A 12,275-nucleotide genomic window follows, 5' to 3' on the forward strand; every position below is an offset into this window, starting at 1 on the left:
CAAGAGCCTTAGCCAATATCCAGAAGCCCAGTGGTGACAGATGCAAGCCTTCCCTTGTGAAGCAGCGTGGCTTGTCCAGCATGTCATCCCAAGCAGACAGACATTGGCTCCCCCTAGAATGACACCAGTATTTGAGCCAATTATTAAAGCTTGTCATCTTGTCTTTGTATTGTGGCATCATTCTTGGTGAGGGCAAGATGCTGCTCAGGGTCAGGGTCATACCAGCCTGGGCTACATAATCAGAGAGCTCCTCTATGTCTTTTTTCATGTAGTCCAGGGAGGTACGTCTCAGGTCATTCATGCCGGCATGGACAATGACGGAGTCATATTTGTACTTGCTTTGGAGTGACCTGAGTGTGTGTGTTATGTGGCAGATCCTAGCTCCCGATAAACAGCTCACCGTTACCCTCTCCTTGTTCAGCCTGGTAAGCGGAACGTCAGTGTGTCTGACTATAGAGTCACCTATTACTAGTGTATCAGGCATGGTGTTTGGCCTTAAGGGCTGTGATTGTTTGGCACACTGATTTATTGAAGTATGTGATGCATATGTTATGTTTTGAGGTGGTAGATTTTTGGGTGTCTGCTTTGGGAGCCTCTGTTGTTTTGGTAAGTTTTTTGTTAGAGCCTCCGAGTATGTCTTTGTGTTTTTATGTGTTTGGTTTGCAGTTGTGGTAGGTCTATGTGGGACTGGGTTTGGTGTGTGTGTGGTTACCTTCTCCTCCTGTCTGGTCTTGCCAGTCCTGAGTTGAGAGAGTTCAGCCTCCAGTTTGGCTATATAGTTGCATCTCTCACGTGTATTTGTGTTTGTTGGGAGGAGGAGAGGGTTGTCTGTGTACATGAGACAATTGTAGCATTGTCTCAAGATTCCCAGATTAACCAGCTGAACCGGAGAGGATGCCAGCAATCTACCACTCGACATGCTAGAATATTATAAGGGAGTGCTGTGCCTTTAAGGGAAGTGGGTACTCACAGGGAAGGTAGGTGGATGTAGTGCTTACTTTAGTTAGTGAGTGCTTACTTAGAAGAGAGATTTTGAGAACAAGTGCTAGGCTTATAATAAAGCGATTAGACTAGGTTATTATAAGAGTAGAGCTTTCTTAAGGGAAAATTTGAAAAGCAGACTTGGAGGAGCCAAAAAAAGTTTAACCTTGTTTAACCGGCGCTGCGCTATGCGCACAACCGTGCAAAGCCGTGCAAACGCAAATTTTAAACAGGCAACTTCAAAAGAGCTAGAAATGATTTGTTAAAAAAATCCTAATTTCAATAGCATGGTATTTTAGTTTAATTAATTGATCTGATTGTAGTGGATGTCTTTGTAAATACTTTAGTTGTTTTGTTGAATGTTATAATCATATCTATTTTTAATTACTTGTATAAAATTGTTATGATATTTCTCTTGTATGTTAAAACAATAAACCTGTTTTGAAAAAAAAAAGAGCTAGAAATGGTCCAAAACAACCAATTACTACAAGCTTACACTCAGCTTCCCCCCTTAGCAACCACTAGATGGTGGCCATGTTGTTTTTGGTCTGCTAGTCCCTGCATTGCAAATCCATGCATTACATAAAACCCACATTTGTGGGTTTCAAACCTTTATTTTTCTGTTTTATATAGCGCAGCCCATTTGCGCTGGGCTGCGCTGTGTTTAAACATCGCCGATCTCCAAAAAAAAAAAAATATTTTATTTCATGTTTGCATCGGGTTACCATGCCAATGGCCACATATTTGGCCATTGGCATGCTGACTGCAACATTTCCACACTTTATTTGGAGCTGTCATGGCTCTGTTGTGTTATTTGCAGTAACGTACTCAGTTGTCAACTGAGTACATTTCTGCAACTAACACAACTCTTACATGGGCTGGTTTCAGCTTCGTGGATCGCTAATCTACCTCATTTGCATGCCTTTCGGCTGCAAGTGGGGTGATTAGCATATCCACACCCTACCCATGTAAGAGTCTTTTTAGCTGTCTCTTACATGGGATTTAGGGCTGTTTCTGGATCTCGATGGCTGCATGGAGTCTTACACGACTCTTAGACTCCGTGCAAGCCATCGTGAATCCTGCCCAATGTGAAACAAGCAACTGATGTGGATGATCACACATTTGTTTTCAGAATAAATGAGCATCAAATTTGTGAATTAAAACAGAATGTATTAATGGTGGACACTGGCGCCATGTCACACATAATTAATAACCTGAAAAAGTTTAAATACTTTGATGCAACTTTCCAACCAGAGGAACACATTGTGGAATTAGCTGATGAAACAAGAACCTATAGAAGAGAGGTAGTGTAGAGGTATGGCTGCTAGACACAGAGGGGTGCAAAGTAAAGGCGATGATGACTCGGGTGCTGTACATCCTGATGTATCCACAAAGCATTTTTTCTGTTAAGGCAGCAACGTCCAAGGGGGCCTCAATCAACTTTAAACAAGGCCGGGACCAACTCATCTATAAAAATGGCACTAGGTTTGACATAATTGAGTGTGACAGGCTATTATTTAGACACATATAAAAACGGCACCAGGTTTGACATAATTGAGTGTGACAGACTCTTATTATTTAGACACATATAAAAACGGCACCAGGTTTGACATAATTAAGTGTGATAGACTCTATTATTTAGACACATATAAAAACGGCACCAGGTTTGACATAATTGAGTGTGATCGACTCTATTATTTCGACACATATAAAAATAGCACCAGGCTTGACATAATTGAGTGTGATCGACTCTATTATTTAGACACATATAAAAATGGCACCAGGCTTGACATAACTGAGTGTGATAGACTCTATTATTTAGACACATATGATGAAGAAAACGATAGTGAGATACATTACAATGCATCTCAGAGCTGTTATGACATTCAAGCATGGCATAAAGTGCTTGGTCACTGTAATCTCGAAGATGTGTCAAAATTAGAAAAAGTGGTAAAAGGAATGAAAATTAAAGGTAAAGTTGAGAAACCTAACCTAGATTGGGAAATCTGTATGCAAGGGAAATTTGTACAAAGCAGAAACAGAGAACCGGATGCAAGAGCAAAAGTTGTGTTTGAACTAGTCCATACTGATTTGGCAGGCCCAACTGAGCCAGTAACAAAAGATGGCTTTAAATACACTTTAGCATTTACTGATGACTACTCGGGTGTAATATGTGTCTACTTTCTGAAAGCCAAGAGTGATACAGTCAAGGCGACTGAAAAGTTTATTGCAGATTCAGCTCCTTATGGGAAGGTAAAGTGTATCAGATCAGATAATGGCACTGAGTTCATGTCAAAAGACTTTCAGTCACTATTGAATAAAAATGTTATAAGACATGAAACGTCTGCACTCCATCAGAATTGGACAGCAGAGAGAAACTGGAGAACACTGTTCAAAATGGCAAGGTGTATGTTGATAGAGAGTGACTTACCTAAAGAGTTTGGGACATATACAGTAATGACTGCTTTTATTCGCAGCAGATGTTATAACAGGTGTGTGGGGCAGGCCCCATTCTTCATGCCAACAGGAAAGAAACCTATCTTTCAAGAATGAGAGACTTTGGATCAGTGTGTTATGCATACAGACAAGATATGATAAAAACAGCCCATCATATCTGGTCTATTATCCTGACACAGGAAGGGTCCTTAGACACAGGTCAGTCAAGTTCTTTATTAAGAATGTAGCTGAATGCCAGGTTCAGACAGACGCAGAAGTGATGGATGAAGATCTTAATACCAGAAGAAGTGTGCATGTTAAGTCAGAATCAAAAGCTGACAGTCAAGACACAAAAATAAGTATAAAGTTGAAAACTGCGATTATGTGACAGTTAATGTTGACTATTGTTGCCGATTAATATGCAACACACCGCAGAGCTTTAAAGAAGCCATGACTTTGTCTAACTCGGAAAAGTGGGTAAAAGCCATGAAGGAGGAACTTAAGTCTTTAAAGGAAAACAACACATTTACACTCACCACACTGCCGGAAGATAAAAATGCAGTGGGGGTAGGTGGGTTTTCACTGTAAAAGACAATGCAGATAGTACTGAGACCTACAAAGCTAGATATGTAGCTAAAGGCTACAGTCAAGTCACTGGTATAGATTATAATGAAACATTTGCACCAACTGCGAGTATGACATCTGTACGAAGTCTAACGCAGATGGCAACTCAGTACAATTTAGAATTGCACCAGATGGATGTACAAACGGTCTATTTACATGCTCCTACTGACTGTGAGGTGTATATGGAGCAACGGAAAGGTTTTGAAAAGAAATCAAATAATGATGAAAAATTGGTTTGTAAACTGAATAAGTCATTATATGGATTGAAACAATCGGAGCTAACTGGAACAAAATGTTGCACGGTTATCCTTGTGAAAATAGTTTTATCCAAAACCCCACAGACCATTGTGTATACACTAGACAAGCTGAAAATGAGAAAACAGTCCTAATTATATGGGTTGATGATCTCATTATAGCAGCCAGTGATAATGAATCACTAAATGATGTAAAGGAAATGCTCAAGGCTAAATTTAAAATGAAAGATTTGGGAAAGCTAAGACATTTTCTAGTCATTGACTTTACCCAGAATAGTGGTGAAGTAAAGATGAACCAAAAGAGGTGCATCACAAAAATTCTTGAGAAATTTGGTATGTCTAATTGTAAAGTAAGAAGCACCCCTTCTGAACAAAAAACAAAATTTGAATGTGACAGTGACTCTACAGATCCAGGAAAATATTGTGATCTTGTGGGTAGTTTGACATGTGTTATGACAAGCACGAGACCTCACCTTAGCTGGATTGTAAGTAAACTTTCACAATATTTGACACAACCGAGTGAATCTCATTTAACGCTAGCCAAACATGTGTTAAGATACTTAAAAGGTACATTGGACAGAGAGCTATGTTACAAGAAAAGTGAAGGGAAACTTCAACTTATAGCATACAGTGATGCAGATTGGGAAACAGATCAAAACGATAGACGTAGTACAACAGGTTACTGTTTTAGCCTCAATAAAGACAGGCCTATTATTTCATGGAAATCAAAGAAGCAACAAACGGTAGCTTTATCTACATGTGAGGCAGAGTACATGGCATTAGCAGCAACAACACAGGAGAGTTTATACCTTGTGCAGCTGTTGAGTGGAATGGATGGAGAGTTCAAGTATGTGCCAGTGACAACATTTGAGGACAATCAAGGAGCAATCGCTTTGTCGAAGAATCCAGTAAGCCGACAGAGATGTAAACATGTTGACATTAAGTATCATTTTGTCAGGTCAGCACTTGATGACAAAATAAATAAGCATTGAATATTGCCCAACAACGGACATACTTGCAGATATTTTTATTAAACCTGTCACGAAATCGAAGCTTGAAAAGTTCATGTATTACGTATTTGGAATGTGAAGGAAAAGTTATTCCAAAAATATGTTCTTGAAATGTATTTGTATACAGCGTAAGAGCAAGTGGGGGTGTTGGCTGATAATAATAAAAGAGAGTGAATGATTGTATGTGTGCTCTTACACTGATGTCATTGGTGTGGAGAGGTCAAGAGTGGCCACATGACCATATGCTTTATAATAAAGGAGGTAGCGAGAGTTGTTCCCCTCTTCCATTTTTAACCAGATTGATTGCCTTCATGTGTGTTTATTTTCCTCTGTAATGTATGTCTAACCTGACTTTCTTACCCTTAAGATGATATCGCTAACAAGGTAAGTTCTCTGTGGAGAAAAAAAAATTTCCACATTTTACATTTATTGTTTAAATGTACTTCCCTGGCTAGAAAAGTTATTTTTTATCTAGAAGTTGGTGTTTTAACTGATTGTTACTAGACTTAACCGTACTTTTAAATGGAGCCACGCTTTTTTTCCTGCCAGTTTAAACATTGTTAAAAGTAGTTGAAAACCATTTTTTCTGTGGAGAAGCTGTGTTTATTTTATTTTTGGGGGCTGGCAGTGTATTAAAGTGCTTTTTCCTGTGCTTGCATTAGAAAAAAGTGACTTTTTACAACTTTACATTTTTACTGATTTAAGTTTCTTGTTTTCCATAGGAAAGAAACACCATTTTTGGCTAGGCCATGCAGCAAACTACCAGTCCCACAGTCAATTTTTCTTCCAGCCACACAAAGAATAACTTAAGCAAATAGTCTGTGTCACCACAGCAGGCTATCAATGTGTCTCAGCTACAGGTGGGTAACTCTCCTGTCGCCAAAGCTGGTTCCTCAGACCACTTATTTTTACCTTGAATCCCTCTGGTGAAACACCTACAACCACTATGGAATGGGGGTTATCCACGTCCTCTGTGGCTGCTGGGGTCCCTCTGTAGGTAAGGGAGAGCCACTCTTGTCGGTCCAGGGAAAGGTAACAGGAAAGGCTTCCCTCTTTAATCAGAATATTGTACCCATCCCTGTGGTAGCTGCTGTTGCCATTAACAACCCTCTTTGCCTCATTTTTCCTGTCAAAAAGAAACAGAAAACTAAACATGCATCTGCTCCTGCTCAAATTTCCCTGGACATGAGTTTTTTACTATATCTGGCTCATGGTCTAAGTCAGACTATTGATCTTTCTTATAAGATGGTTTCTGGTAAAAGAAAAAGGATACCTCTTTTCCTGAAGAGATTCATGATTCTGAATCTGAACATGTAGATGAAGGGATGGACACAAGTTTTTCTCCTGATTCTCCTTATGGGGGTTTCTCTTTCTCTGAGACTATTTCCAGAATGTCCTATTGTTTTCAGCAGGAGAATACTAATGCTTTTCAATCTCTCAGAAAATACTGTAAGCTGTTAAAAATGGAATTTCCAGAACCTTCACCCATTCCCCCAGTGTGTGTCACTATTTGTACTTTTCTTGATAATCAGCCTGCTGCCTCTAAAAAGGCAGATGGATCATAGGTTCATAGGTTCATAGTTTTATACTAGGCTATCTGCCCTAGGGCATTTATAAGCCTAGCCAGAGTGTGTTTGGCTTTCGCCACCCTTTTAGATTAGTTGACTGTGCCTCTGTATAGTAGGTCACAGAAGATAGCCCTTTTGAGGTTAGTTTACTGTGCCTCTGTCTAGTAGGGACACGGAAGAGATCCCAGGGGTAAACTTACGATCCCCCATCCACTCGTCAAGATTTCTCTTGAAGAGGGTCATTGAGAGACTCTGCCTAACATGGATTGGAATTTTGTTCCAGAGCGAGGGGAGCCTCTGGGATATGAATCTGTCCCTCCAGCACGTCCTATTTATTTCTGTGCTGAGGTTTAAGTCCCTGGAGCGTGTAGCTCTAAGGGATTTGGATTTCCTGAGGTGGAGCATGTCCATTAATTCTGGGTTGGACATGGCTTTATACGTCAGGCACAGATTGCCTCTGAGTAGGCAGTAAGCAACTGAGTAGAGCTGGAGTTTCTTTAGCCTAACTGTGTAGGGCATCTGTTTGAGTCCCTTGATCCTTTTGGTGAGGTACTTTTGGGGTCTTTCCAGTTGCTGCAGGTGTCAGGTAAGGTACATCCCAAATGGGGAATTGTATTCAATTATGGGCCTGATGAGTGATGAGTAGAGGGGCACAATGACCTCTCTTGATCTAGATGTGAACCCTTTTGTGATAAGGTGGGCTATATAGAAGGTCCTTCTAACCACTTTGGCAACGTGATTGTCAAAGGAGAGATTGCTATCTACTTGGGTCCCCAAATCCCTAATTACTTCTTCCGTACTTAATGGATTACCACCTATGTGGTAATTTGTGGGCACTTTGTTTTTCCCAAAGGGGATGACTATGCACTTTTTGGCATTTAGCTTTAGGCCATGGCTCTGGCACCAGTTATCTGTCTCTGTGAGACCCTTTTGGAGGATGCTTGTGTCAGTCGGCGAGTTGATTATGGCACCCAGTTTGCAGTCATCTGTGAACTTGGTCAGCCATAGTCCTCCCATGTTAGCCTGTACCTCAGAGAAATATATACCAAACAAGAGAGGTCCCAGGACTCAACCTTGTGGGATGCTACTTTTAACTGGTTTAGAGTCTGACATGGCACCTGCAATTCTGACCATGTGGGTTCTATCCCTGAGCCAGTTTGCAATGCATCTTGTGACATAGGGGTTGATATTTAAGCTGGTGAGCTTATTTATGATGCCCGAGTGGGGTATTGTGTCGAAGGCTTTTGCGAGGTCCAGGTAGGCTGTGTGGACTACCTTCCCTTCATCTATGGCCTTGGTGACTGTTTCAAAGAAGTCGACCAGGTTCAAGAGGCAAGATATGCCCTTAACAAAGCTGAATTGGGTAGGATCCAGTGTTTGGAGGTTCCCAATGTCTTTGTTTATGAGTTTCATGATGATATGCTCCATAGCTTTGCAGACCAGGCTAGTCAGGCTTATAGGGCGATAGTTTCCGGGGTCCGTTGTGGCACCACCTTTGTGGAGTGGGACCACTGTTGCTGTACGCCATTCCTTGGGTACATATCCTGTAGTAAGGCTGAGACTGAACAGTGACTTTATGTGAGGGTTCAGTTCTTCTTGGAGTTCGTGTAAGATGCAGCCCAGGACACCATCCGGTCCCATTGATGCTGTGTTTTTTGCTTTGGAGAGGGCAGCTCTCACCTGTGCATCTGTGATGTCAGAGAGGCTACACTCTGTTGGGATAGACATTTGCTCTTTTGGGGGGGGGGTTGCACTGAACCTGTCTGCCAGGATGTTGGCAGTGTCTGTGGGTTCAGTGTATTTTTTTGTCATTTTGAACTAACTCAGAGCATATCTGGGAGTTGCCACCCAGGTTCCTGACATAACTAAAGAAGGCCTTGTGATTATCTTTAGCATCTTGTGCAATTTTTCTTTTGAAGCTGGCCTTAGATGATTTTATGAGGGCTCATAGTTTCTTGCTAGTACTGATCAGAGATGCCTTCCCTTCCTGAGATTTTGCTCTATCATGTAGTAGCTTCCTCCTTCTGTTGTATAGCTTATTTATGGCTGGGGTCCACCAGACAGGTCTCCTGCCTTTGGAGGAATGAGTCTTGGTTTTATTTGAGATAGCACAATCCATACATTCCTGTAGGTGTCCATAGAAAGCGTTTGTAAAGGATTCTGCAGTTTGGGACGTATTTTCTACTGGCCCGGGGGCTTTGAAGGATTCCACCTCGGTTTTGAGAAGTGTGAAGTTTGCTTTTGAGAAGTTCTTCACCATGGTTTCCTTGGCTGGGGTGATGGGATATGGATGTCCAGTGAGATTAATTTATGGTCAGATCTTACCAATGAGGGGTATAAAATACCTCTTGAATGGAACATAGAGTCCCAATGTTGGTGATGATTAGGTCCAATATGTTTTCCCCTCTTGTGGGAGTGGTGACCAGTTGTTCCATAGCATTTGAGTTTATAAATTCTAGGAACCGTTGGGCGAGGGTGTTGGGGCTTGAGTAGTGCTCCGTCTATGTTTGGATAGTTGAAGTCACCCAATATAATGGTGTTTGTAGAGACCTTCATATTCTCCAGTGTTCTCAGGAAAGCCGAGTGGGGTTCCTGAGTTTGGGAGGGTGGTCTGTAGCAGGCTACAAACTGAAAGGCAGTTTTGCCCACTGTTAGTTGCACATGGATGGTCTCCGATGCTTCATGCAGTGCCACTAACCTGGAGGTGTGAGTACCTTTGATGAATATGGATACTCCCCCTCCTTTTGTGGTTTGGTCCGAGTTTTGGGGCCGAAAGGCTTGGTATGAGGTATAACCTGGTAGTGCTGGGGTGCTCTCGGGAGCCTTGAACCAAGTTTCTGTTACTGCACAGATATCAATATTCTCCATACTGAGGAGAGCCTCGAGTGCGTGCATCTTGAAGTTTAGACTTCTGGCGGTGAGCAGCATTACCCTTAGTTTCTTTTTTTTGTGTTGTCTATGGAGGTGGGTTTGTCTTTTGAGCCTTGCCTAAAAAAGACACTATGGGGGTGGCAAGAGCCTTAACCAGTATTCGAAAGCCCAGGGGTGACAGGTGCAAGCCGTCCCTAGCGAAGCAATGTGGCTTGTCGAGCATGTCATCCCAAGCTGACAGACACTGGATCCCCTTTGAATGACACCAATACTTTAGCCAATTGTTAAAATTGATCATTTTGTCTTTATACTGTGGCATCATTCTTGGTGAGGGTAAGATGCTACTCAAGGTCAGGGTCATACCGGCCTGGGCTACATAATCAGAAAGCTCCACTATGTCTCTTTTCATGTAGTCCAGGGAGGTATGTCTCAGGTCATTCACACCAGCATGGACAATGACGGAGTCATATTTGTACTTGCTTTGGAGTGACCTGAGTGCTTGTGTTATGTGGTGGATCCTGACACCTGACAGGCAGCTTACAGTGACCTTCTCCTTGTTCAGCCTGGTGAGTGGGACGTCAGTGTGTCTGACAATAGAGTCACCTATTACAAGTGTATTAGGTGTGTTGTTTAGCCTTAAGGGCTGTGACTTTGTGGCACACTGACTTTGTGAACTATGTGATACGTGGGTATTTTTGTGGGGTAGCGGTTGCTTGGATGTCTGCTTTGGAGGTCTCTGCTGCTTGGGCAGATTTTTATTTAGAGCCTCTGAGTATGTTTTTGTGTGTTTATGTGTTTGGTTTTCTGTTGCGATAGGTCTATGTGAGACTGGATTTGTGGTGTGTGTGTGGTTACCTTCTCCTCCTGACTGACTGTGCCAGTATTGGGTTGAGAGAGCTCAGCCTCCAGTTTGGCTATGTAGTTGCATCTCTCACATATATTTGAGCTTGTTGGGAGGAGGAGAGGGTGGTCTGTGTACATAAGGCAGTTGTAACATTGCCTCAAGATTCTCAGATTCACCAGCTGGACTGGAGAGTAAACCCGAAACTGACTTTTGGACATGCCAGAATAGTATAAGGAACTACTTTTTGACTGATCAAAAAGGACAAATAGGGAGCCAAGTACTTAAAGGGAGTATAAGAGGGTGTAGTGCTTTAGTTTATTAGTGCTTACTTATAAGATTACTTATACGAGCAACTGCAGGGCTTTAGAATGAAAACAGAGTGCTTACTTTGAGATTTAGAACAGTTGTAAAGGAAAAATGAAGAGCAGACTTTGTGGAGCTGGGAATAGTTTAAACCCATTTAAGCAGCGCTGCCCGATGCTGCACTATGCGCAAAATCGTGCAAAACCGGGGTTCTAAATCATATAAAGTTCTTCAGTATTTTAAGTTTTTATGCACTCATCCCAGTCCTGACCTAGCAGCTATAGCTTTAGTAAATCCTACTGCTGCTAAATATTTAGTTAATTCTAATCCTACACTTTCTGTAAGGATGGGAAATATAATTGATAAGTGTGGGAAACAACGTATTCTTGTGGAACTTTGATTTTCAGAATTTTGAATTGTAAGGCTCATATGTTAAAGTTTGTTCTGACTGATTGTGAACGTATGAGGAATGTTATGTCTGCAGGTGCTTGATGTGAGGAAAAATCTGCTTTAAATGGTTTAGTTTAATTCATCTCACAGGTCACAACTCATTGTGTAAAGTGTGTGTGTGTGACTCTGGATTATAGATAGTTACTAGACTAATGACCCTAGAGCATTTAAAAGCCTATCCTTTCATACTCCAGTTTTCCCATTTAAAAATGCCCAGGGTTAGAATGACTTTGGTATATGCCTGTGCCTTAGGGCATCTACAAGCTGCCCATCTCCCTAAAGACCTGGGTGACAAGCTGGGGTGAATTTGTGATTTCCCATACATTGGTCCAAACTGCATTTGAATAGTCTTCGGGATGAGCTCTGCTTTACATGAATGGGGAGTCTGTTTCAGAGAAGGGTTAATTTTTGAGACACATACCTGTCCCTGCAACATGTTTGGTTTATGTCACAGATGAGGTTTAGAACCATAGATTAGGTAATTCCTGTGCTGTTTGTTTTGAGAATGTGTAGCAGATCTACTAGGGCTGGATCAGAGAATGCCTTGTAGGTTAGGAGTAGATCAACCCTCAGTAGCCTGTAGGAGACTGAGTACAGGGACAAGGATTTGAGGCAATCTGCCTAGGACATGTTATTTACATCCTGTATTGTTTTAGCGAATGTGACCATTCCAGGAGTTGCAAATGTCTAGTTAGATACATGCCAGAGGGTGCATTACACTCAATTATGTGTGTAATTAGGGCTGAGTATAGTGGGGCTATAATCTCCTAAGATCTGGATGCCATGCCCTTACTTATAAGTTGTGACACATAGAAGGATTTTCTCACCACCATGGATACATAGTGATCAAAGTTCAGGTTACTGTCACATTGAGTTTCTAAGTCCTTTACCACTGGATCTACTCTTAGGGGGAGTGCTATCAATGTTGTAATTT

Source organism: Protopterus annectens, chromosome 3.part1 (assembly GCF_019279795.1).
Source record: "Protopterus annectens isolate FY-2018-M chromosome 3.part1, PAN1.0, whole genome shotgun sequence".
Lineage (NCBI taxonomy): Eukaryota > Metazoa > Chordata > Ceratodontiformes > Protopteridae > Protopterus > Protopterus annectens.